At 41.7% G+C, this 24,471-nt stretch overlaps 1 long non-coding RNA gene across 1 annotated transcript in view; it reads right to left on the reverse strand.

The window, feature by feature from the left end:
- The window catches only part of LOC108584967, a 47,444-nt gene extending 23,595 nt beyond the window's left edge, over positions 1-23,849 (reverse strand). The window contains exon 1 of the long non-coding RNA XR_002520700.2: positions 23,418-23,849. This is a non-coding gene — a long non-coding RNA (uncharacterized LOC108584967). The remainder of the gene's footprint in view (positions 1-23,417) is intronic.
- Positions 23,850-24,471: the final 622 nt, after the last annotated feature.

Consider the following 24,471-nt stretch of genomic DNA (forward strand, 5'->3'; position numbering starts at 1 on the left):
AACATTTTTGCTCCATAGGTTTATATTAAATGTGCCAAAAACATGGGTTCTCATTGAAAAATGAATAATTTTGTCTAATTCAAGAGTTATCTAAAAGTTAACTCAAATTACGAATTTAAAAAGATTATTGTATTCATGTAATTCTCTGTATTGCCTGAAAAATCCTTGTGCTGTTAAGTTCCAGGGATTCAACTCTTGGGTCTAAAAAGTGCACATAATTGTTTTATTTCACATATATATATAAACCCATATGTATACATACATATATACATATACATGTATACACACATATATATACATATATACATATACAGACATACATACACATATATACATATATTTGTGAATATATACATATTAACACATATATACACATTCATACATACACATATACATATTTATACATATGTACGTCTGTGTGTGTGTATATATATAATTTGAGACAGTCTTGCTCTGTCACCCAGGCTGGAGTCCAGTGGTGCGATCTCAGCTCACTGCAACTTCTGCCTCCCTAGTAGCTGGGACTACAGGCATGTGCCACCACGCCCAGCTAATTTTTGCATTTTTAATAGAGACGGGGTTTCGCCATGTTGGCCAGGCTCATCTCTAACTCCTGACATCAGGTAATCCACCCTCCTCGGCCTCCCAAAGTCCTGGGAATTACAGGCATGAGCCACCGAGCTCAGCCTAATTTTGTATTTTTAGTATAGATGGGGTTTCACCATGTTGGCCAGGCTGGTCTCAAACTCCTGACCTTAAGTGATCCGCCCACCTCAGCCTCTCAAAGTGCTGGAATTACAGGCACGAGCCACCACACCTGGCCAGTTCTATTTCTTTAAGCCTATACATTTGCACTTGTTGAAAGTATTTGAACATACAATTATACAGTTTCATGCTTTCACTGAGTCTTCATAATGTAGCACTTTAATGATGTAAACAAGCCAGGAGCTTTGAGCTTTCTGTGCCAGATAAGGATGCTAAGCCCAGAGAGAAGGAGGCCAAGGCTAGGGTTTGGGGACAGGCAGAACCTGGGTTCATCTGGGTCATGGAGGTTTGCTTGAAGCAGGAATAGGCAGGATTCAGTCAAAATGGTGACTATTAAAAAGTCAAGAAATAAAAAATGCTGGTGAGGCTGTAAAGAAATAGAATGCTTTTACACTGTTGGTGGGAGTGTAAATTAGTTCAACCATTGTGGAAGACAGTGTGATGATTCCTCAAGGATCTAGAACCAGAAATACCATTTGACCCAGCAATCCCATTACTGGATATATACTCAAAAGGAATATAAATGATTCTAATATAAAGATACATGCACATGTATGTTTATTGCAGCACTATTTACAATAGCAAAGACATGGAACCAACCCAATGCCCATCAATGATAGACTGGATAAAGAAAATGATACATATACACCATAGAATACTATGTAGCCATAAAAATGAAATCATGTTTTTTGCAGGGACATGGATGAATCTGGAAGCCATCATCCTCAGCAAACAAATGTTTGCTTATGTTCTCACTCATAAGTGGGAGTTGAATAGTGAGAACACATGGACACAGGGAGAACAACACACATCAGAGCCTGTCAGGGGAGTCAGGGGCAATGGGAGGAAGAGCATTAGGACAAATACCTAATGCATGTGGGGCTTAAAACCTAGTTGGCGGGTTGATCGGTGCACCAAAGCACCATGGCACATGTATACCCATGTAACAAACTGCACATTCTGCACATGTATCCAGGAACTTAAAGTAAAATAAGATTTAAAACAAAAAGAAAATGCACTAAGGCCACGAGAAACATTTACTGCCAGGTCAAGGCTGACCACTCTAATTCTGGTGAACACAGAACTAAAGATAAAGTAGCTTCAGCTTAAAAGCTCTCCAACAAGCTTTTGACAACTTCCTCATGTGAGATTCAGAGCCTCAGTGGTGGGCTGTGTTACTGTTAAATTTGAAAGTGCCAGAAATTTTTCTTTACAGCTTTCATCAATTTATGCTATCTATTTTTTTGAAAATGTGACATAGGAATACCATATCATATTTATGTGGGATTTTTTGGCTGGAAAAGTGAACCTATGGGGTAAAAAAGAAAAGCCAAGAGCAGTTACTTTGACTATGATATTAAAAGCACATTTCAGTTTATTTTGGAAGTTTTACTCTACGGATTTAGATACAGTAATAAAAATGCAGATAGACTAAAAATACAAACACACAGGGTTATATAAAGCCTTGTAATAAAGCTTTGAAATAAAACTGAGTCAGATGTGAATTCTCTACTCATCCCAGCCACTCAGTACTTGTAAATCCAACCAGCTAATTAGCTCAGGTCAGTTGGTTTTTCTTTGAGTGGGGGTGGAGGACGGGGAAGGGAACGGAGTCTCCCTCTGTCTCGGAGGCTGGAGTGCAGTGGCGCGATCTCAGCTCACTATAACCTCCACTTCCCGGGTTCAAGCGATTCTCCTGCCTCAGCCCCCTGAGTAGCTGGGATTACAGGCATGGGCCACCACACCTGGCTAATTTTTGTATTTTTAGTAGAGATGGGGTTTCACCGTGTTAGCCAGCTGGTCTCAAACTCCTGACATCAGGTGATCTACCCGCCTAGGCCTCACAAAGCACTGGGATTACAGGAGTGAGCCACCTCGCCCGGCCAGGACAGTTTTTTTAAAATTAGCAAATTATCTCAGCTCAGGTAATTCCAATCGGCAAATTATAAAATTTAATTATAAATTATAATTTAATTATAAAAATTATAAATTATAAAAATAGGTTATTTCAGGCAGGGCGAGGTGGCTCATGCCTGTAATCCCAGCACTTTGGGAGGCCGAGATGGGCGGATCACGAGGTCGGGAGTTCAAGACCAGAGTAGCCAAAGTGCACAACCCCGTCTCTACTGAAAAAAAATAAAATAAAATTAGCTGGGTGTGGTGGCGGGCACCTGTAATCCCAGGGACTCAAGAGGCTGAGGCAGGAGAATGGCTTAAACCCAGGAAGCAGAGGTTGCAGTGAGCTGAAACCGAGCCATTGCCCTCCAGCTTGGGTGACAGAACGAGACTCAGTCTCAAAAAAAAACAAAAAATTAGGTTCTTCCCCCCTCCCCCCCAGAGCAGGAGTGGGCAAGAAGGAAAGTGCACTTGGGAGAAACCTAAGTAGGCACCTGACTTTTTTTTTTTTTTTTTTTCTTGAGACAGAGTCTGGCTCTGTCACCCAGGCTGGAGTGCAGTGGCCGGATCTTGGCTTCACTGCAAGCTCCGCCTCCCGGGTTCACGCCATTCTCCTGCCTCAGCCTCCCGAGTAGCTGGGACTACAGGCGCCCGCCATCTCGCCCGGCTAGTTTTTTTGTATTTTTGTAGTAGAGACGGGGTTTCACCGTGTTAGCCAGGATGGTCTCGATCTCCTGACCTCGTGATCCGCCCGTCTCGGCCTCTCAAAGTGCTGGGATTACAGGCGTGAGCCACCGCGCCCGGCACCTGACTTTTAAAGGGAGTAAAATTAGGTGACTTCAACTAGCAAGTTACCTCAGCCCAGGTGTATCTATTAGCCAATTAGCTCACCTTAGATGATTTCTATCAGCCAATCAACTCAGCCTAGGTGGGTACATCCAGTCAATTATCTAAATAGGAACTGCAGATTCCTCAACTCAGACCCCAAATGCTAGATGTGAATAGCACATTCACACACCTAGAAAGAAAGCAGGACCCTGAAGTGTTAACCTGGACATAAAGCAATGCATTTCTATGCTGGCAGCTTCCTTTCCAGACCTTGCCCTTGAAGGTGACCTTTGCTTATGTTTTATACAAACAACATTGTATGGCTGTGTTTCATTCTGGGATGCTATTGTGCCACCGAGTAGAACAGCAAGTGTACATCTGCATTTTTAGTATATAGTTGGGTATTGAAAATGTCTTTTGGAAACATGCTTTGTATACATAAATATTTATATAAACATACCCACATAATCTTGTTTGTGTTTATCTACCTAAATACGTCTATATGCAGATGTATTCGATGCAATTTTGTAACCATATTTATACAGAATAAAGATATAGGTGGTAGAAGTATTTGATAGGTATTGATACTGAAATTAATTTAAAAAACTTTCATGCAGGTATAAACTTCTATACCCTAAAAACTATATCTACAATAGTACAACATCCTGTTGCATTTAATATATATAAAGGAAGCACTGGTCCATTTTGCTCAATTATGTGAGACTAAAATTGAAAATAAAAGGTCGTGGGAATCATTCATTGCCAGGTCAAGGTTGACTCTTCTTTTTCTGGTAAAAATGGGCTCGCATATGAACCAGCCTGAGCATAAAGGCACTCACCCAAATTTGAGAATGCTTATTTCTTCTTATAGCTTCTGTCAAGATAGGGGCTAATTTGTTTCTATGAGTGTGGGATGTAAAAGTACACTTTTGTATTTACATCTTTGTGGCTAGAGTAGGGTCTTTATGGTAAAGAAAAGAAAGTCTAAGTCTGTTTTCAGAAGATACACTGTGTTACTAAAAGTAAAATTACGGTATATGGTACCTGACCACTTTTTTTTTTTCTGAAACACAGTCTCACTCTGTCACCCAGGCTAGAGTACAGTGGCATAGTCTTGACTCACTGCAACCTTCACCTCCCAAGTTCAAGCGATTCTCCTGCCTCAGCCTCCCAAGTAGCTGGGATCACAGGTGTGCACCACCATGCTCAGCTAATTTTTATATTTTTAGTAGAGATGGGGTTTCACCATGTTGGCCAGGCTGGTCTCGAACTCCTGACCTGAGTTTATCCACCTGCCTCCACCTCTCAAAGTGCTGGGATTACAGGCGTGAGCCACGGTGCCCAGCCTACCTTACCACATTTCTACCAGGTAATAGTGAACATGTGCTGAAGTGTCAAAGGTGGATTTTATTAAGCAGGTCAGAGCTTGTTTGTGAGAAAGTCTAGGCCCACTGTTGTTAGGCATCTCTGACTGTTTATAGATGAATGGTTAGAACCACAAGCGGGCTCATTTAATGAAAAACTAAATTTAAAACACTTGGAGCCAGTATCAAGGACATTTTCACATTAAAAAATGTGGTTTGGTGTTTGGCTTGGAATACATAAATCTTCACAAAGTGAATTGGCTGACTGGATTCACCTGGCCTGGAGGTAAAGGCTATGGAAAGAACCTCTGACCTAGTTATTCGTGGGGGATTTTTAAACTTACATTTAAATATAAGATTGTGGATAAACAGATACACACTGGCCGGGTGCTGGCTCACGCCTGTAATTCCAGCACTTTGGGAGGCCGAGGCGGGTGGATCACCTGAGGTCAGGGGTTCAAAACCAGCCCGACCAACATGGTGAAACCTTGTCTCTATTTAAAATACAAAAATTGGCTAGGCGTGGTCGCGGGCGCCTATAATCTCAACTACTTGGGAGGCTGAGGCAGAAGAATCGCTTGAACCTGGGAGGTGGAGGTTGCAGTGAACCAAGATTGCCCCATTGCACTTCAGCCTGAGCAGCAAGAGCGAAACTCCGTCTCAAAAAAAAAATAATAATAATAAATAAAGACATATACACACAAAATGTGTTTCATGGGTTTGTTTAGGTAATGCCCATATATGCATATGTTTGGTAATAAAGCCTCAGAAGTAGATCAGAGGTCATGTTTCTCCCCAACCAAGGCAGAACAAGTGAATTCAATAAGCCAACTTTAGGACAAATGAAGACAACTGATTTTCATATTTTTTGCTGGCTCTTTAAAGTTTACAGAACAAACAAAAAGCAGCCATGTCTGAATAAATGTGCATTGGGAAAACAACATTTTCACATGTACTAATGCAATGTTTATTAAGCAGGTGCCATGTGCTGAAGAGATTGTTATAGGGCACATTGCTGGAAATTACACATTATGCGATTTAATCCTCATAACACCTTGGGAGCTGGTACTAAGTGTTCAAAAATTCCTAGAATTCAGATAAAGAGCCCAGTATTTTTATGTTTTCTTTTATTTCTGTCATTGATTTTTAAAATAATGTATAAAAGGTAAATATAGAAAGAGGGATACACAAGAGGTTAATGTAGTTTAGAAAAAGTTTAATTGTGTTTATATTTACTTTTTTGTGACTTGTGAAGCAACTACAGGATCTGCAGAAATAGAAAACAGGTCGCTAAACGGAATGTCTGCAAGTACTGGTTTTAATTTTAAAAAAAATTTTTTTAATTATGACCCTAAAATAAATACTTTTTAAAAAATGTGTCTGCTTTTAGGTTTCAGGAAATTGTGAGCACTGGCTCTAGAAAGGCTGCAGGATTCATACTCTAATCTCTTCTAATGAGAGTTCTGTGAGGCATGACTCCAGGGTGGGGCCAGACCTAAATAAGGCCTCCAGAAAGAGTAAATTTGAACAGGGCTGGGGGCAGGTAGTGGACTCTATGTAGAATTCTGCTCTCTATGCCACAGAGGTGTTTCCAGTTGTTTTCCCTAAGCTTACCTAAGAGAAACTTAAATCCCACAGTTTGTGTAATTTTAATGTTTTTAGGGTTTTCTAGGGTAATTTTATTAGAAGATAAATGTGTATTCTTAGCAAGGTAAAATAAATAGAAATAACTCGTGTCCATAAATATCTCTTCAGGTGACACTTCAGAAGTCACAACAACATAAAGTGGCCCAAGTAAAGTTTTTTTGCACACATCTATTCATTGTGCCAACCATGTGATGCTGAATTTACCCATTTATTTAGTAGCAAGTCTAGACTAACAGTTTCTGAATGGTAGGGACGATGACTGCTTAATCTATTTTTCTAATGACCATATGAAGCAGAAGCAATTAGTGAATCTGTTTGAGTCTCCAGGCCTCCTCCTTGTTTTTGACCCAAATACCAGGAAACTGAGAAACTCTCATCTGGATACCAACCAAAAACATCTCTTGTATGAGGAGAAAAACAAACACAGGATGATTCATTTCTCCTACACTGAAACAGAAGCATAATTAACCACTCTTGTCTGCCTGACACAGTTCTGCCCTGGCATCCTCAAATGTCTCGAAGATGTCTAGGTGACAGTGAGAGGATTCCTAGTGACCCTGGGCTGATGGCCCAATGATAAACCAGAGAGCAGAGACTTAAGGCTGATTTCTTTTCTTTCTTTTTTTTTTTTTTTTTTTTGAGACAGGGTTGGCGCGATCTCAGCTCACTGCAACCTCTGCCTCCCAGGTTCAAATGATCCTCCTGTCTCAGCCTACTTGAGAAAAAGAAGTTAAAAGCATTCTTTAAAAAACTCAGATTAGATATAAGATTGATCAAGTTTACCAGAAAAGATTCCCCTAAATGAAATTTCTTTCTAAACACTCAAAGTGCATAGCTACTCTCAGCATGAGAAACATGAGCGTTATGAAGAAATGGGGCATATTCTCACCAGAATGTAATATGGTTTTTCTCCCATCTCTGGGGCTCTCATCTCCTAGCCATTGAATAGGGGATTTATATTGAAATACATCTGACCATTTCTATCAGCACTTTTTGATGAAGAATTGAAATATGACTGTTCATTTGGTGGCATATATTTGAGCTTTCAACATGGCTAACTAACAAGGTATTATGGTTTTTGGGTGCCCCCATCACCCTTATTTGTCCTGTAACAGCAGCATTCCAATTTAGTGAAATGAAAGACACTAAAATCACACTTACCTATAATTATGCCTTTGGATAAATTAATAAGCATGTGAGACTAATATCTACTGTAACAATTTGGTAGTGAATTTTCTTTGGATATTAGATGTAAATCTCTAAGTATAAATAATTTGTATACTACCCATAATGTACATAAATATTTTTTAAGTTGTCTGTAACCATAATTCAATTAAAACCCTTTATATTTCAAAAGTATGAATAAAATATTAAAATGACTATTTAAGGGATCTATTCAAAGTAAATACTGTGGCTTTATATTTATACTATTATAGAAAATACTGTTTAATTTTTTTCTACAAACACTACACATAACTATTCTTATTGTTTTGAAGTAATACACAGAAACCAAAGTACAACTACAGACTTCACTTTTCATACACTGAACTTTTTGCAGCGTAAGTACATCAGCCTGCAAATATTACATAATTACTTTGGATAATCAGTATTTTTTGTCAAAGGAACTGAGTATATTAAAGTGTATCATTCTGTACTGCTAAATTTAATCCTATCTTTGTGCTCAATTTTTGTGTGCTCTTGAAATGAGCTTTAATCTAAACAAATCTGTCTACTTTAAAAGACTAAAAATTAAAAAAAAAAAAAACCTTTGTCAAAACAAAAACAAATCTGAGGTCCTCCATAAAGACAATCCTGAGTCAAAAATAATAACAAAAGGTTTCTACAGTGGTTACTAAGATTTACATATCTTTCAAAACAACAAAGAAAAAAATCTACATATAATCTGAATGCTTTAAGAAAAGAGAAATTGGCAAAATATCCTCTCTTATTTTTACAAAGGAGAATAAAGCCTCGTTTCTTTTTTTTGCGACAGAGTCTTGCTCTGTAGCCCAGGAAGGAGTGCAGTGGCCCAATCTTGGCTCACTGCAACCTCTGCCTCCGGGGTTCAAGCAATTCCCCTGCCTCAGCTTCCCGAGTAGCTGGGACTACAGGCGTGCGCCACCACGCCCAGCTAATTTTTGTAATTTAGTAGAGACGGGGTTTCACCCATATTGGCCAGGCTGGTCTCAAACTCCTGACCTTGTCATCTGCCAGCCTCAGCCTCCCAAAGTGCTGGGATTACAGGCATGAGCCACCACGCCCAGCCAAAGCCTCTTGTTTCTGATTTATATTTTCTCCTACAATAGCCAGGTCTCTGGACATATTATTGAACTCCAGGACATCTGAATTTTGCACACTGAAAGAATGTTTGTGGGGAGAAAAGCAGAAGAGAGAAAGGTGTTATTTTAAAATATATGGCTGCACATAACAAAGCAAGTTCTTTGAGATTTATGAAGAAACTTGGATTCTCACACAGTAACAAGGGACACCTAAAACACCCCAGAAACACTAATAGATCATTGAGGCAAGAATTTTACAAAGATATTAGGACCTAAACTCAACACTTGAACAAATAGTCCTAACAGACATCCACAAAACTCTGAACAAATAGTCCTAACAGACATCCACAAAACTCTCCTAAATAGACATCTACAGAAATATATCTAAAAACAACGTAATATACATTATTCTCATCACCATGTGGCACATACTCTAAAATACTGACCACACAATCAGAAATAAAACAATCCTCAGCAAATCCAAACATCCCAAAATCATACGAGCAGCAGGACAGGCCACAGACAAAACCCCTCAGACATCGGGTTAAAGAAGGAAGAGGCTTTATTCAGCTGGAAGCTCAAGAACCGAACTCCCCCCATGCAGTTCCTGGCCTTTTTTAAGGGCTTACAACTCTAAAGGGTCTATGTGAAAAGCTTGTGATAGATTAAGCAAGCATGGGGTACATGACCAGGTGGGGGTGGTGAGCAGGAACAATGCTTCTTGAAGAATATTTTTCTATACTATGTCTGAAATCTATAGATAACACATGTGGTTAGAGTGGGGGTTAATCTTTTTTTTTTTTTTTTTGAGACGGAGTCTCACTCTGTCACCCAGGCTGGAGTGTAATGGCATGATCTCGGCACACTGCAACCTCTGCCTCCCAGGTTCAAGCGATTCTCCTGTCTCGGCCTAACCTAGTAGCTGGGATTAGAGACCCGTGTCATCACGCCCAGCTAAGTTTTTGTATTTTAGTAGAGATGGGGTTTCACCATGTTGCCCAGGCTGGTCTTGAACTCCTGAGCTTAGACTGAGAATTCAAACTGCTTGGATTACAGATGTGAGTCACTGAAAGTCACTGTAATCCTAAATAGACATCTACAGAAATATATCTAAAAACAACGTAATATACATTATTCTCATAACCATGTGGCACATACTCAAATTCAAACATCCCAAAATCATACCAACCACACACTCAGATGACAGACTGATAAAAATGTAATTCAATACAAAGATAACCACTTGAAACCATATAATTACATGGAAATTAAATAAGCTGCACCTGAATGACGTTTGGGTAAATAATGAAATTAAGGCAGAAATCAAAACGTTATTTGATACAAATGAGAACTAAATACAACATACTAGAATCTCTGCAACACAGCTAAGGCAGTGTTAAGAGGAAAATTTATAGCACTAAATGCTCACATCAAAATGTTAAAAAGCCCTCAACAATCTAACATAATAAAAGAATGAGAAGCAAGAAAAAACCAACCCCTAAGCCAGCAGAAGGCAAGAAATTACCAAAACTAAATCTGTACTAAAGGAGATTTAGACATTAAAAAAAACTATACCAAAAAAATTCAAGAAATCCAGGAAGTAAATCTTTGAACAATTTAATAAGCTAGTAAACCACTAACTAGATTAATGAAGAAGGTTCAAATAAACATAATTAGAAATGACAAAAGGGACCTTATCACTGACCCCACTGAAATACAAATAACTATTGAAATCTACTATGAACATCTCTATGCACACAAACTAGAAAATATAAAAGAAACCAATAAATTTCTGAATATATCCTAACAAGACTGAACAACAACAAAAATTGAATCCCTGAATAGACCAATAACAAGCTCCAAAACTGAATTACTAATAACTAGCCAAGCAACCAAGAAAACCCCAGGACCAGAGAGTTTCACAGCTGAATTTTACCAGAGTACAAAAAAGAGCTGCTACCATTTTTTCTAAAACTATTCCAAAAAATTGAGAAGGCACTCCTCCCCCAACATATTATATAAGAATAGCATCATTCTGATACCAAAACCTAGCAGAGCTAAAACAGAAAAAGAAAACTTCTGCCGGGCACGGTGCCTCACACCTGTAATTCCAGCACTTTGGGAGGCCGAGGCAGGTGGATCACAAGGTCAGGAGGTAGAGACTATCCTGGCTAACACAGTGAAACCCCATCTCTACTAAAAATACAAAAAAAATTGGCCGGGCATGGTGGCAGGTGCTTGTAGTCCCAACTACTCGGGAGGCTGAGGCAGAAGAATGGTATGAACCCAGGAGGCGGAGGTTGCAGTGAGCCGAGATGGCACCACTGCACTCCAGCCTGGACGATGGAGCGAGACTCCGTCTCAAAAAAAAAAAAAAAAAAAAAAAAACCAGAAAGAAAAGAAAACTTCAGGCCAATATTCTTGATGACCACTGATGCAAAAATCTTCAACAAAAACTGGCAAATTGAATCCAGCAGCACATCAAAAAGCTAATCCACTATAATCAATCAGGCTTTATCCCTGAGATATGAGGTTGATTCAACATTCACAAATTAATAAATATGATTCATCACATAAACAAAAATAAAGACAAAAACCACAAGAGTATCCCAGTAGATGCAGAAAAAGCTTTTAATAAAATTTAACATTCTCTTAGAAACCCTCAACAAACTAGGCACTGAAGGTACATACTTCAAAATAATGAGTTATCTATGATAAACCCAGAGCCAACATAATGAATGGACATAAGCCAGAAGCATTCCTCCATTAAAACTGGCACAAGACAAGAATGCCTTTCCTCACCACTCCTATGCCGAGGCAGGCAGATCACGAGGTTAGGAGTTCAAGACCAGCTTGGCCAATATGGTGAAACCCCATCTCTACTAACAATACAAAAACCATCCAGGTGTGGTAGCATGTCCCTGTAGTCCCAGACACTCAGGAGGCTGAGGTGGGAAAATCGTGTGAACCCAGGAGGCACAGGTTGCAGTGAGCTGAGACCGTGCCACTGCATTCCAGCCTGGGTGACGGAGTGAGACTCCATCTCAAAAAAAAAAAAAAAAAAGTCCTGGACAGAGCAATCAGGCAAGAGACAAAAATAAAAGGCATCTAATCAGGAAAAGAGGAAGTTAAACTATTCCTGTTTTCAGACAACATGATTCTATATCTAGAAAATTCTACAGTCTCAGAAGAAGCGCTCTTTAAACTGAAACAACTGCAGCAAAATTTCAGGATACAAAACAAATGTACAGAAATCATTAGCATCCCTGTACATCAACACCATCCAAGCCAAAAGCCAAAAGCCAAAAAAAAAAAAAAAATTCCCATTCACAATAGCCGCAAAAAGAATAAAGTATCTAGGAATACAGCTACACAGGGAGGTGAAAGATCACTACCACAAAGACTGCAAAACACTGCTTAAAGAAGTCAGAAATCGGCTGGGCACAATGGCTCATGTCTGTAATCCCAGCACTTTGGGAGGCCAAAGCAGGAAGATCACTTGAGGTCAGGAGTTCAAGACCAGCCTCGCCAACATGGCAAAATCCCATCTCTACTAAAAATACAAAAATCAGCTGCGTGTGGTGGTGGGCACCTGTAATCCCAGCTACTCTGGAGGCTGAGGCAGAAGAATCACTTGAACCTGGGAGGCAGAGATTGTAGTGGGCCAAGATCATACCACTGCACTCAGGCTTGGGAGACAAAGTGGAAATCCTTCTCAAAAAAAAAAAAAAAAAAAAAAAAAAGAAAGAAAGAGAAGAAAAAGAAAAAGAAAAAAAAAAGAAGTCAGAAATGACAAAAATAAAAAGTTATTTTGTACTCATGGATATAAAAGATTAACATCATTAAAATGGCCATACTGCCCAAAGAAATGTACAGAGCTAATGTTATTGTTACCAAACTACCAAAAACATGCTCAACAACAACAATAAAAACTAGTTAAAAATTCACATGGAACCAACAAAAAGCCCAAATAGCCAAGGCACTTCTAAGCAAAAAGAACAAAGCTGGAGGCATTATCCAGTTTCAAACTATACTACAGAACTATAGTAATTAAAGTAGCATGGCACTAGTACAAAAACAGACTCATAGGCCAATGCAACAGTATAGAGCCCAGAAATAATGCCACACATCTACAACCATCTGATCGTCAACAAAGCTGACAAGGGGAATGTGGGAAGAATTCCCTATTTAATAAATAGTGCTGGAATAATTAGCTAACACTATGTAGAAAATTGAAACCAAATACCTTTATTACACCATGTACCAAAATCAACTCAAGATAAATTAAGGGCAGGCCGGGCGCGGTGGCTCACGCCTGTAATCCCAGCACTTTGGGAGGCCGAGGCGGGCGGATCACAAGGTCAGGAGATCGAGACCACGGTGAAACCTCGTCTCTACTAAAAATACAAAAAATTAGCCGGGAGCGGTTGTGGGCGCCTGTAGTCCCAGCTACTCGGGAGGCTGAGGCAGGAGAATGGCGGGAACCCGGGAGGCGGAGCTTGCAGTGAGCTGAGATCCGGCCACTGCACTCCAGCCTGGGTGACAGAGCAAGACTCCGTCTCAAAAAAAAAAAAAAAAAAAAAAAAAAAGATAAATTAAGGGCTTAAATGTGAAACTTAAAATTATAAAATACCCAGCCAGGCGCAGTGGCTCACGCCTGTAATCCCAGCACTTTGGGAGGCCGGGGTGGGTGGATCGCAAGGTCAGGAGATTGAGACCATCCTGACTAACACAGTGAAACCCTGTCTCTACTAAAAATACAAAAATTAGCAGGGCGTGGTGACGTACACCTGTGGTCCCAGCTGCTGGGGAGGCTGAGGCAGGAGAATGGCGTGAACCCGGGAGGAGGAGCTTGCAGTGAGCCGAGATCACACCACTGCACTCCAGCCTGGGCGACAGAGCGAGACTCTGTCTCAAAAAAAAAAAAATATATATATATATATATATAAATACCCTGGAAGACAACCTAGGAAATACCATTCTAGACATAGAAACTGGCAATGATTTTATGATGAAGATAAGAAAAACAATTGAAACAAAAGCAAAAATTGACAAATGGGACCTAATTAAAGAGCTATTTCACAGCAGAGAAAACTATCAACAGTAAACAGTCAACCCACAAACCAAAAGAAAATATTTGCAAACTATGCTTTTGAAAAAGGTCTAATATCCAGCATCCATAAGGAACATAAATAAATTTATAAGAAAAAACAACCTTGTTAAAAAATAGGCAAAAGACATGAACAGATGCTTTTCAAAAAAGACATACATGTGGCTAACAAGCATATAAAAAAATGCACATCACTAGTTATCAGAGAAATGCAGAGAAAAACTACAATGAGATACCATCTCACATCAGTCTGAATTGCTATTATTAAAGTCAAAAAATCACAGATGCTGGCAAGGTTGGAGAAGGGAATGGTTATACACTATTAGTGGGAGTATAAATTAGTTCAACCACTGTGAAAAGCAGTGTGATAATTTGTCACAAAACTAAAAAGAGAATTGCCATTTGACAAAGCAACCTCATAATTGGATATATACCCAAAGTAATATATTTTATCATAAAGACAATGCACATGCATGTTCACTGCAGCCCTATTCACAATAACAAAAACATGGAATCACCTGGTATGCCTATCAATGACAGACTGGATAAAGAAAATATAATATGGTAGGGTATGTCGGCTCATGCCTGTTTGGGAGGCCAAGGGATGTGGATTGCCTGAGCTCAAAAGTTCGAGACCAGTCTGGGAAATGTGGAAAAACCCCATCTCTACAAAAAATACAAAATGAAAAATTAGGCCAGGTGCGGTGGCTCACGCCTGTAATCCCAGCACTTTGGGGGGCTGAGGCAGGCAGATCATGAGGTCAGGAGTTCAAGATCAGCCTGGCCAACATGGTGAAATCCTGTCTCTACTAAAAATACAAAAATTAGCTGGGTGTCATGTAGTGTGTCTGTAATCCCAGCTACTCAGGAGGCTGAGGCACAAGAATCACTTGAACCCAGAAGGCGGAGGTTGCAGTGAGCCAAGATTGCGCCACTGCACTCCAGCCTGGCAACAGAGGGAGGCTCTGTCTAAAAAGAAAGAAAGAAAAAAGAAAAATTAGCCAGGTATAACAGTGCATGCCTGTAGTCCCAAGTACCTGGGGGGCTGAGGTAGGAGGATTTCTTGAGCCCAGGAGGTTGAGGCTGCAGCGAGCCAAGATCACACCACTGCACTCCAACCTGGGGTACAGCATGAGACCCTGCCTCTAAAAATAAATAAAATAAAAGACTTAATAAAAACAAAATATGGTACATAAAAACATCATGGAATACTGTGTGGCCATAAAAAAGACCAAGATTATTTTCTTTTGCAGCAACATGGATAGAGCTGCAGACCACCATCTTTAGAAAATTAATGCAGAAACAGAAAACCAAATGCATTTTCTCATTTATAAGAGCTAAATAAGAAGAACACATGGACACTAAGAGAGGAACAACAGACACTGAGGCCTACTTTAGGGTGGAGGATGAAAGGACAAAAAGGATCAAATCAATACCTGTTTAGCGCTATGCTTAGTACATCAGTGACAAACTAATCTGCACACCAAAACCCCGTGACACAATTTTACCTATATAATAATCTTGCACGTGTACCCCTGAATCAAAAATGAAAGTTAAAAGAAAAAAAAAAAAAAAATCAGCCAGGCATGGTGGCTCACACCTGTAATCCCAGAGCACTTTGGGAGGCCAAGGTGGGCAGATCACCTGAGGTCAGGAGTTCGAGACCAGCCTGGCCAACACGGTGAAACCCATCTCTACTAAAAACACAAAATTAGCCGGGTGTGGTAGCGCACGCCTGTAATCCCAGTTACTCGAGAGGCTGAGGCAGGAGAATCACTTGAACCCGGGAGGTGAAGGTTGCAGTGAGCTGAGATTGCACCATTGCACTCCAGCCTGGGCAAAAAGAGCAAAACTCCATCTTAAAAAAAAAAAAAAAGACAATAAAAGAACAAGAAAAAAAAAAAAAAATCCATGGGTTGGGGAGAGTACAATGTAGGTGGAAGGACTGGTCTGTGCTACAGATAGTGGCCCCGGTAGGGCTGTCTCTGATTTGTGTCCATGCAGGTAGACGAGATTATGAACTGATGGTCCAGAATCCTAGGCTGGTGGAGAAAACAGGTTCGTACTGCAGATTCAGTGTCTTGGTACAGGAATATGTCAGGAGTCTTGTAGACACTTTTGTGGGTTTTGGCAAGAAATACCAGGATAAAATATGCTGTGGCGAAATTCCTGCAGGTGGTGCCTAGTCCTGGGAGGGGTGTGAGCACGTCAATGTCTAGTATCTTTTCTTTTAGAAAATCAAAGTTGGTGATTTATTTTTATTTTTTATTATGTTAAAGGTGACAGATCTTGGCTTAAGAAAAACCAGATTTGTGACTAAAGGAAACATGTTCTTGGAGCTTTTCATTGTTCTGGCTTATATTTTCTTTTAAAAAGTAACTTTCCGTAAGTTAAAGTTAGCACTTTCACAAATACTAGCAGAGTCACTAAATGAAATATTAACATCAAAACAAAAAACATGATTAAGAAGTATTTTATTATTTTGCTGCAAAGCTGTTGCTTTACTGTATAAAAATACCATCAGCAAATGCAGTGTATTGCAAAATTAAGATAGTGTTGTTCCTCATGTGACACTGTAGCAACAGAAACCTCTTCACTCTCAGTTATTTCCAGTAGAAAGATCATTAAGTATTTCAGCCCAAATTTACAATATTATATAAGGCTTAAGAATAATAACGTTATCTTTGAATTACATAATTTTTATAGCCAGTTTTTACCATGGATAATTTCATGACTTCTTTTTTTTTTTTTTTTTTTTTTTGAGACGGAGTCTCGCTGTGCTCCCAGGCTGGAGTGCAGTGGCCTGATCTCGGCTCACTGCAAGCTCCAGCCTCTCCCGAGGTTCACGCCATTCTCCCGCCTCCAGCCTCCCAGAAGTAGCTGGACTGGCCCGCTCCCACCCGCGCTCCCGACTAGTTTTTTTTTAGTAGAGGCGGGGTTTCACCATGTTAGCCAGGATAGTCTCGATCTCCTGTTATAAGTGATCCACCTTCTCGGCCTCCCAAAGTGCTGGGATTACACGCAGGCTTGAGCCATGGCCCGGCCTCATGACTTCTGAATACTAGGAGCCTGGGCTAGAAATCATAGGATATTGTGAAAAGACAGCGTAATATATTTATCCACTTAATCATTAGAAGGATTAAAGAATAACATTTTCTTTCATTAGCAGTGTTAACAGTTTTTTTATCCCCATTGTTAATGCTAAAGTTTGCTATTCTAAGTCTTCCATCCACTACTAATTCAGGACAACTCTGCTGGGTTTGTTGTTTCACACCCCTAGTTTATTTGGGGTTCCATTTTCCTCCTCCAATAGATTTTGTATCTCTCATATGCTTCTTCACTCATAAGTTCTTCTGGTTCTGAAGGGTTACTCCGAGTGTCATCTTGATCAGCCAGCCAACCATCTTCCATAACAAGATTTGTTTCAGTCCTGGATTTTCTCCAGAGTTTCATTAATTTCAGTTACTTCTCCTGATAAGGGAATAGAGTTCACTAGCAGCTTTCACGCTTTCCAAGCACCGAACTCATCTTGTTTGTTCAATTTTGTCCCAACTTCAGACAGACTAAACATCTGTACTTCCTGTGCAAAATTGCTGATTCCCAGTGTTCCAATACCATTTTCTGTTATCATGTTTCTCTGTGAATTTTACCGAGAGCAGAAATGAGGGTCCGTCGCGCGCTTCCGGACGGCGCCCACCCCAGCTGCCAGGGCCTGGCGGGCCGGGGCAGTGGCAAGCGACAGGACTGCAGCGCAGTGCAAGCACCCACAGCCATGCTCCAGCCATGTTCATAGGGAGTGCTGAGGGTGGCTATACGCCCTCAGAAAAGCCAGCTCTGTGAGGAGGATGGGGCAGAACCAGAGGCAGGGCAAGACGGGAGCAGGGCGGGGCAGAGACGGGGCAGGGCGGGGCAGGGCAGGGCAGGGGCAGGGGGCGGGGGCCTCACAGTAGGTATCTTTGTTAGTGGGTGAAAATCCTGTGGTGGCAGCTGTGAGAGAAAAGGGAATCTGTTATCAGGCTGCCTCTAAGTTTTCAGTCCTCTCTCACCCTGGGAGGTGACCTGGAATCACAGGACACTGGGCAGTGTGACAGCCTGTGTACAGGAGAGCAGAGCCTCCCATTCCCAGACCTAGAATTCCATTCCAGGCTAAGCCTCTGAGATATCTTTCTTCTGGCACCAAATCTGTAGTTTGCTAAATATCAAGTAATTCTCCAACACCAATGCACTGTCTAAAACTTGAATTCTGTTAGTCCAAGCTGCACCATTTTGTAAGCCCCACCATTTCGCAGACAATGGTCAGAATGAAACATTCCACAAGGGTTCGGGCCTTGACAAACATCCTGCCCAACCACCGGACTTTCTTATCACACCCGTCTATGTAAAAGTCCAAGCAACCTCCTTATTACATCTTGCTGGAAAAACGGCCAAACTGCCTGATCACAAGAACATCTTATCAACATCCATCCAGGCAGCAAGCCATACTGCCCCGATGCCTCCCACCAGTCTGAGCCAACATACAATTCCATTTTATGCCCTTCCTAAAAACATGCTGACTTCAGGGTACAACACTTTCTAATCCAAAATCTGATATTTTCTCACTCCATTTGCCATTCCCCCTTCCACCTTCTTTCTAATCTTGTTTGCTCCTCCCTATGAAAGCCTTTGTCTGCCTAAGCTTTGCAATCCTTAAAGATTTTATAGTTGGTACTTCCTTCTGTTGCAATACTCTTTTAAAATTCAAATGTTTTAACATAAACCTAATTTTGTTTTATTTTACAAAATCTAGAAACTGCCTCAAAATAACAACTTTCTTTTCTTTTTTTTTTTTTTTTTTTTTTTTGAGACGGAGTCTCGCTCTGTCGCCCAGGCTGGAGTGCAGTGGCCGGATCTCGGCTCACTGCAAGCTCCGCCTCCCGGGTTCACGCCATTCTCCTGCCTCAGCCTCCCGAGTAGCTGGGACTACAGGCGCCCGCCACCTCGCCCGGCTAGTTTTTTGTATTTTTAGTAGAGATGGGGTTTCACCGTGTTAGCCAGGATGGTCTCCATCTCCTGACCTCGTGATCCACCCGTCTCGGCCTCCCAAAGTGCTGGGATTACAGGCTTGAGCCACCACGCCCGGCACAACTTTATTTTCAGTAAGACCCTCCCATTCCTTTTCCATTTTAACCTTAACTGCATCTGCCTGTGGGTCCCCAGCTTTCCAGGGCTCTGTAGCTTCTCTCAGTATAAAGCCTTCTTCCATGCCTGGGGTGAGCAAGCTGGGACATCTGCAGGGGCGGCTCCCCAGAAAGAACTAACTGGGCCTTTAATAACCTCCTTTTGCAGACTCAATATTAGTCTTAGCTTGAAGTCACTGGGCTCAAGCCTTTATTCCATGTCAGTTATTCATTTGGTTTTTGAAACTGTTTGAAAAATCCAGCAAAATTACTCAAACATGGTGTTAATATAAGAATTTTTTTTTTTTTTTTTTGGAGACAGAGTCTTGCTCTGTCCCCTAGGCTGGAGCGCAGTAGCACAATCTCAGCTCACTGCAATCTCTGCCTCCCAGGTTCAAGCGATTCTCCTCCCTCAGGCTCCTGAGTAGCTGAGATTACAGGCACCCACCACCACGCCTAATTTTTGTATATTTAGTAGAGACAGGGTTTCACCATGTTGGCCAGGCTGGTCTTGAACTCCTGACCTCAGGTGATCCGCCTGCTTTGGACTCCCAAAGTGCTGGAATTACAGGCATGAGCCACCACACCCGGCCAACAGTTATATTTTATACCTCAATAAGAAATGCAAAAGTATATATTCCTCTCAGAAAATAAACCCATTATTATTTCTATTAAAAATTATGTAGTAGGCCAGGCACGGTGGCTCACACCTGTGATCCTAACACTTTGGGAGGCTGAGACAGGTGGATCACAAGGTTAGGAGATCGAGACCATCCTGGATAACACGGTGAAAACCCGTCTCTACTAAAAATACAAAAAAAAAAAAAAAAATTAGCCGGGCGTGGTGGCACTCTCCTGTAGTCCCAGCTACTCCGGAGGCTGAGGCAGGAGAATTACTTCAACCTGGGAGGCAGAGATTGCAGTGAGTCCAGCTTGTGCCACTGCACTCCAGCCTAGGCAACAGAGCGAGACTGTCTCAAAATAAAATAAAATAAAAATTATGTAGTAAACAACTAATTATATGGCAACACTTCTAGGAGTACCAAGTTTCAGCTCATAAAATTTAGCATAAATCTCAGAAATCAAGATGATAGGATATAAAACATAGTCAGTGTCACAAATTTACTCTGCCAAAAGAGGAAGTGATGTTTAAATAAATCTATGAAACTCACCAATTATTTACCACATTTTCTTGTGCAAATGTATTTATTTTCTGCAGTCAAAATGAAAGACATTTTTTCTATTCTTTTCCTTGGTAGCATTCTAAAAGCTAAGTCTTGGAATTCTGTTTGTAATCACCCAGCCATTTAAAAAAGACACACACACCTGAGAAAATTCCAGAACTCACTCTGGGCAAGAAAAAGGTAAATGAGAATTGTTAACAAATGGAGTATGAAATTAGATATTAATTTACTCTGAAACCCACCTCTTTGATGCCCTTTGTGAACATTTTCTTACCTTTTAAGTCCTACTAATAAAATGCCAATTACAGTTTAAAGCTGAGGTCAAAATAAGTGAATAAATTTTCTCAAGGTAACAAACCTAACGAGCGGCAGTACTAATAAGGAAACAAATGTGTCTGACTCACGTGTCAAATCAGGCCATCTAATCACTTGATTCTCCCACTCCATCCTGCTTAAGTTCTCAAAGACTACCCTCTCAGGAGACACTGCCCTGTGCCTCAGTGAGTGCCCCAGGTGCTTTTTACTTTGCAAGTTCTTGTACCATTTCACTGGGGTCGTGTTTGGGTTTTTTGTCTTAGGGGATACTATTTTTTCTTTCACAAATCTTAGAGAATACAGAGGGCAGAAATTATTTCTGTGCTTTACCCTCAATGGCAGCATCTGATTGGCTAACCAGCAATGTGTCTCCAAGAAATAAGCTGGGTTGGGTGAAGACAATCAGTATCTAAAAAAGCCTGGGCATGGTAGCTCACACCTGTAATCCCAGCACTTTGGGAGACAGAGATGGGCAGAATACCTATGGTCAGGAGTTTGGGACCAGCCTAGCCAACATGACAAAACCCCGTCTCTACTAAAAACACAAAAATTAGGCCGGGCACACGCCTGTAATCCCAGCACTTTGGGAGGCCGAGGCAGGCGGATCACGAGGTCAGGAGATCAAGTCTATCCTGGCTAACACGGTGTAACCCCGACTCTACCAAAAAAACAAAAAATTAGCGGGGGGTGGTGGTGGGCGCCTGTAGTCCCAGCTACTCAGGAGGCTGAGGCAGGAGAATGGCGGGAACCCGGGAGGCGGAGCTTGCAGTGAGCTGAGATCCGGCCACTGCACTCCAGCCTGGGCGACAGGGAGAGACTCCGTCTTAAAATAAATAAATAAATAAATAAATAAATAAATAAATAAATAAATAAATGGAAAAGAGGCACAGAGATTTTTACAATAAAGCGTCAGGGGTATTATTCTTTGCTTTCTTCTCATGGAAAATATTTTCAAACAGAAAACAAAGTGCCATTCAACACTTTATCAAAAAATGATTAAAATACGGAATATAAAATCCACACTGAATGACAAAAATTTAAATGCATTCTAAATCTAATGCTTTTTTTTTTTTTTGAGACAGAGTTTCGCTCTTGTTGCCCAGGAGTGCAATGACGCGATCTCGGCTCACCACAACCTCCGCCTCCCGGGTTCAAGCGATTCTCCTGCCTCAGCCTCCTAAGTAGCTGGGATTACAGGCATGTGCCACCACGCCCAGCTAATTTTGTATTTTTAGTGGAGACGGGGTTTCACCTTGTTAGCCAGGATGGTCTCGATCTCCTGACCTCATGATCCACCCGCCTCAGCCTCCCATTGTGCTGGGATTACAGGCGTGAGCCACCGGGACCGGCAATCTAATGCATTTTTTTTGTAAATTACTCTTTGGGGAAACAAAATTCAGCCTTAACCAACCATAAACTGCCAATTAACCATGATTACCCAACCAGGAAATTTCCACCTTGATCATACAAATTAAGAAACTACATAACTCTACTAAATCAATTATTGAATTTGGGTTTCTCCATAATGCACTTTATAAATAAAGTTTTTTCCATCATGCACTATATATACATAGTTTTTCTTTTATATATAAAGTTTTAGGGACATGGATGAAGCTGGAAACCATCATTCTGAGCAAACTATCTCAAGGACGGTAAACCAAACACCGCATGTTCTCACTCATAGGTGAGAACTGAACAATGAGAACACTTGGACACAGGGTGAGGAACATCACACACCGGGGCCTGCCGTGGGGTAGAGGGAGGGGGGAGGGATAGCATTAGGAGATACACCTAATGTAAATGACAAGTTAACGGGTGCAGCACACCAACATGGCACATGTATACATATGCAACAAACCTGCACATTGTGCACATGTACCCTAGAACTTAAAGTATAAAAAAAAATTTTCTAAACCTAAAAAATAAAGTAATTGTTATAGAAAGTGCTATGTAGAGATATTATAAGAAAAGCAGTAAAATTTCATTATAAAGAAAAATAAAGTTTTATATATAAAGTTTTTCATGGACCACAAACTACAAACCATAGCTAGTTGGGTGCTCTTCAATTCTTGAATTACTCTTTGATTTTATTCTTTAATATTTTTGCCTTGACTCGCTTAATTTTTCTTTTTTTCTTTTTTTTTTTTTTGAGACGGAGTTTCGCTCTTACTGCCCAGGCTGGAGCGCAATGGCGTGATCTCGGCTCACTGCAACCTTCGCCTCCCGGGTTCAAGCGATTCTCCTGCCTCAGCCTCCAGAGTAGCTGGGATTACAGGCGCCCGCCACCACGCCAGCCTAATTTTTGTATATTTAGTAGAAATAGGGTTTCACCATATTGACCAGGATGGTCTCCATCTCCTGACCTCAGTGATCCACCTGCCTCGGCCTCCCAAAGTGCTGGAATTACCGCGTAAACCACCGCGCCCGGCCCGACTCCCATAGATTTTTAATTTAAAAAAAAAAAAGGCGGGAGGACTGGAAACACCACGGACCAAAGCTCCTCTTCTCATTCATGAACCCCACACTCCGAGTCACGATTTTCCCTTGACTACCGTCCAGTGGTTCCGGCACAATAGGGGAGAGATGCGGCGCTGCGGGTGCAGAGCTGCCCAGAGAGGGCTCCAGGCCATGGCACAGTCACTGCGCAAGGAGGAGACACGACGCCCGGGGTCCCGGCTGTCAGCCCAGCCGCCATCTTATGGCTGAAGGGGACTGAGGGCCGAGCTGCGCCAACGACAACTCTGGCCAAGGAGAACTCGGGACACGGCTTTTGGAGCCGACAGCGGGGAGGCAGGAATCCAGCCACAGCCTCTTCAGACTGGTTCCAACCAGCCCCTCCCCGTCTCTCGGTGCGTCGGACCCGGCCGACTCACCATTTCTAGGCTTCCTGGGGGGTCCTGGCATCTTAAGCTGTGGATCTCCCAATACCTACAGGTTACAGGGACACAGAGGCTAGGCCTGTAGGACCAGAAAACACAGAACAGAGAAGACAAGACCTGGAGCTGCGGCTGCAGCCAAAGACCGCGCCAAATCCCGAAAGCCGTCCTGTCCTCTCCAGCTGCGTTCCTGATTGGATGGATCGCAGCCCAGCGTCCCTGATTGGATAACGTTTAACATCCACCCCCTCAGGCCCTGAGTGACAGAAGACGTGCTCAGGGGCTGGGCTGAATGAAAATAGAGTGAAACCTAAGCTGCAGCTTTTTCAGGCAGGGCTTCCTCCCTGAGCTGAGCCAGGCCTGCCCCAGAGGGTATTTGCATTTAACCATGTGTATAAGATCATATGCATTTATAAATAATATATGGCTATTCACAAAGGAAGATGTAATGCACAAATTTTGAAATTCCAGACGACAACTTCACTGAGATTTGCCCAGACCATCTGACATTTCACCAAAAAATACAAAAATTCCAAGCTGGAAAAGGTGCATGGCGCCATTGGAGGGGGCTGAGCAGGAGAATGGCGTGAACTGGGAGGCGAGCTGCAGTGAGCTGAGATCTGAGCCACTGCACCCCAGCCTGGGCGGCAAGCAGACGGAGATTGTTCAAAAAAAAAGGCAATTCTCTCTGGAAATAAAAATGTGGGCCACATGTGAATTCTAAATTTTCTAGTAGCTTCCATTTTTTTGAGAGGGAGTCTCACTCTGTTGCCAGGCTGGAGTGCAGCGGCCCCGCTCACTACAATCTCCTCTGCTCAAAGGCCTCTTTTCCTGCCTCAGCCTCCTGAGTAGCTGGGATTACAGGCGCCCGCCACCATGCCCAACTAATTTTGTATTTTTAGTAGAGACGGGGTTTCACCATGTTGGTCAGGTTGGTCTCAAACCCCTGACCTCGTGATCCACCCGCCTCGGCCTCCCAAAGTGCTGGGATTACAGCCAGGCGTGAGCCACCGCGCCCCGCAATAGTAGTCAAATTTTAAGAAGAAAGAAG

This window comes from Papio anubis, chromosome 4, assembly GCF_008728515.1.
Source record: "Papio anubis isolate 15944 chromosome 4, Panubis1.0, whole genome shotgun sequence".
Taxonomy (NCBI): Eukaryota; Metazoa; Chordata; class Mammalia; order Primates; family Cercopithecidae; genus Papio; species Papio anubis.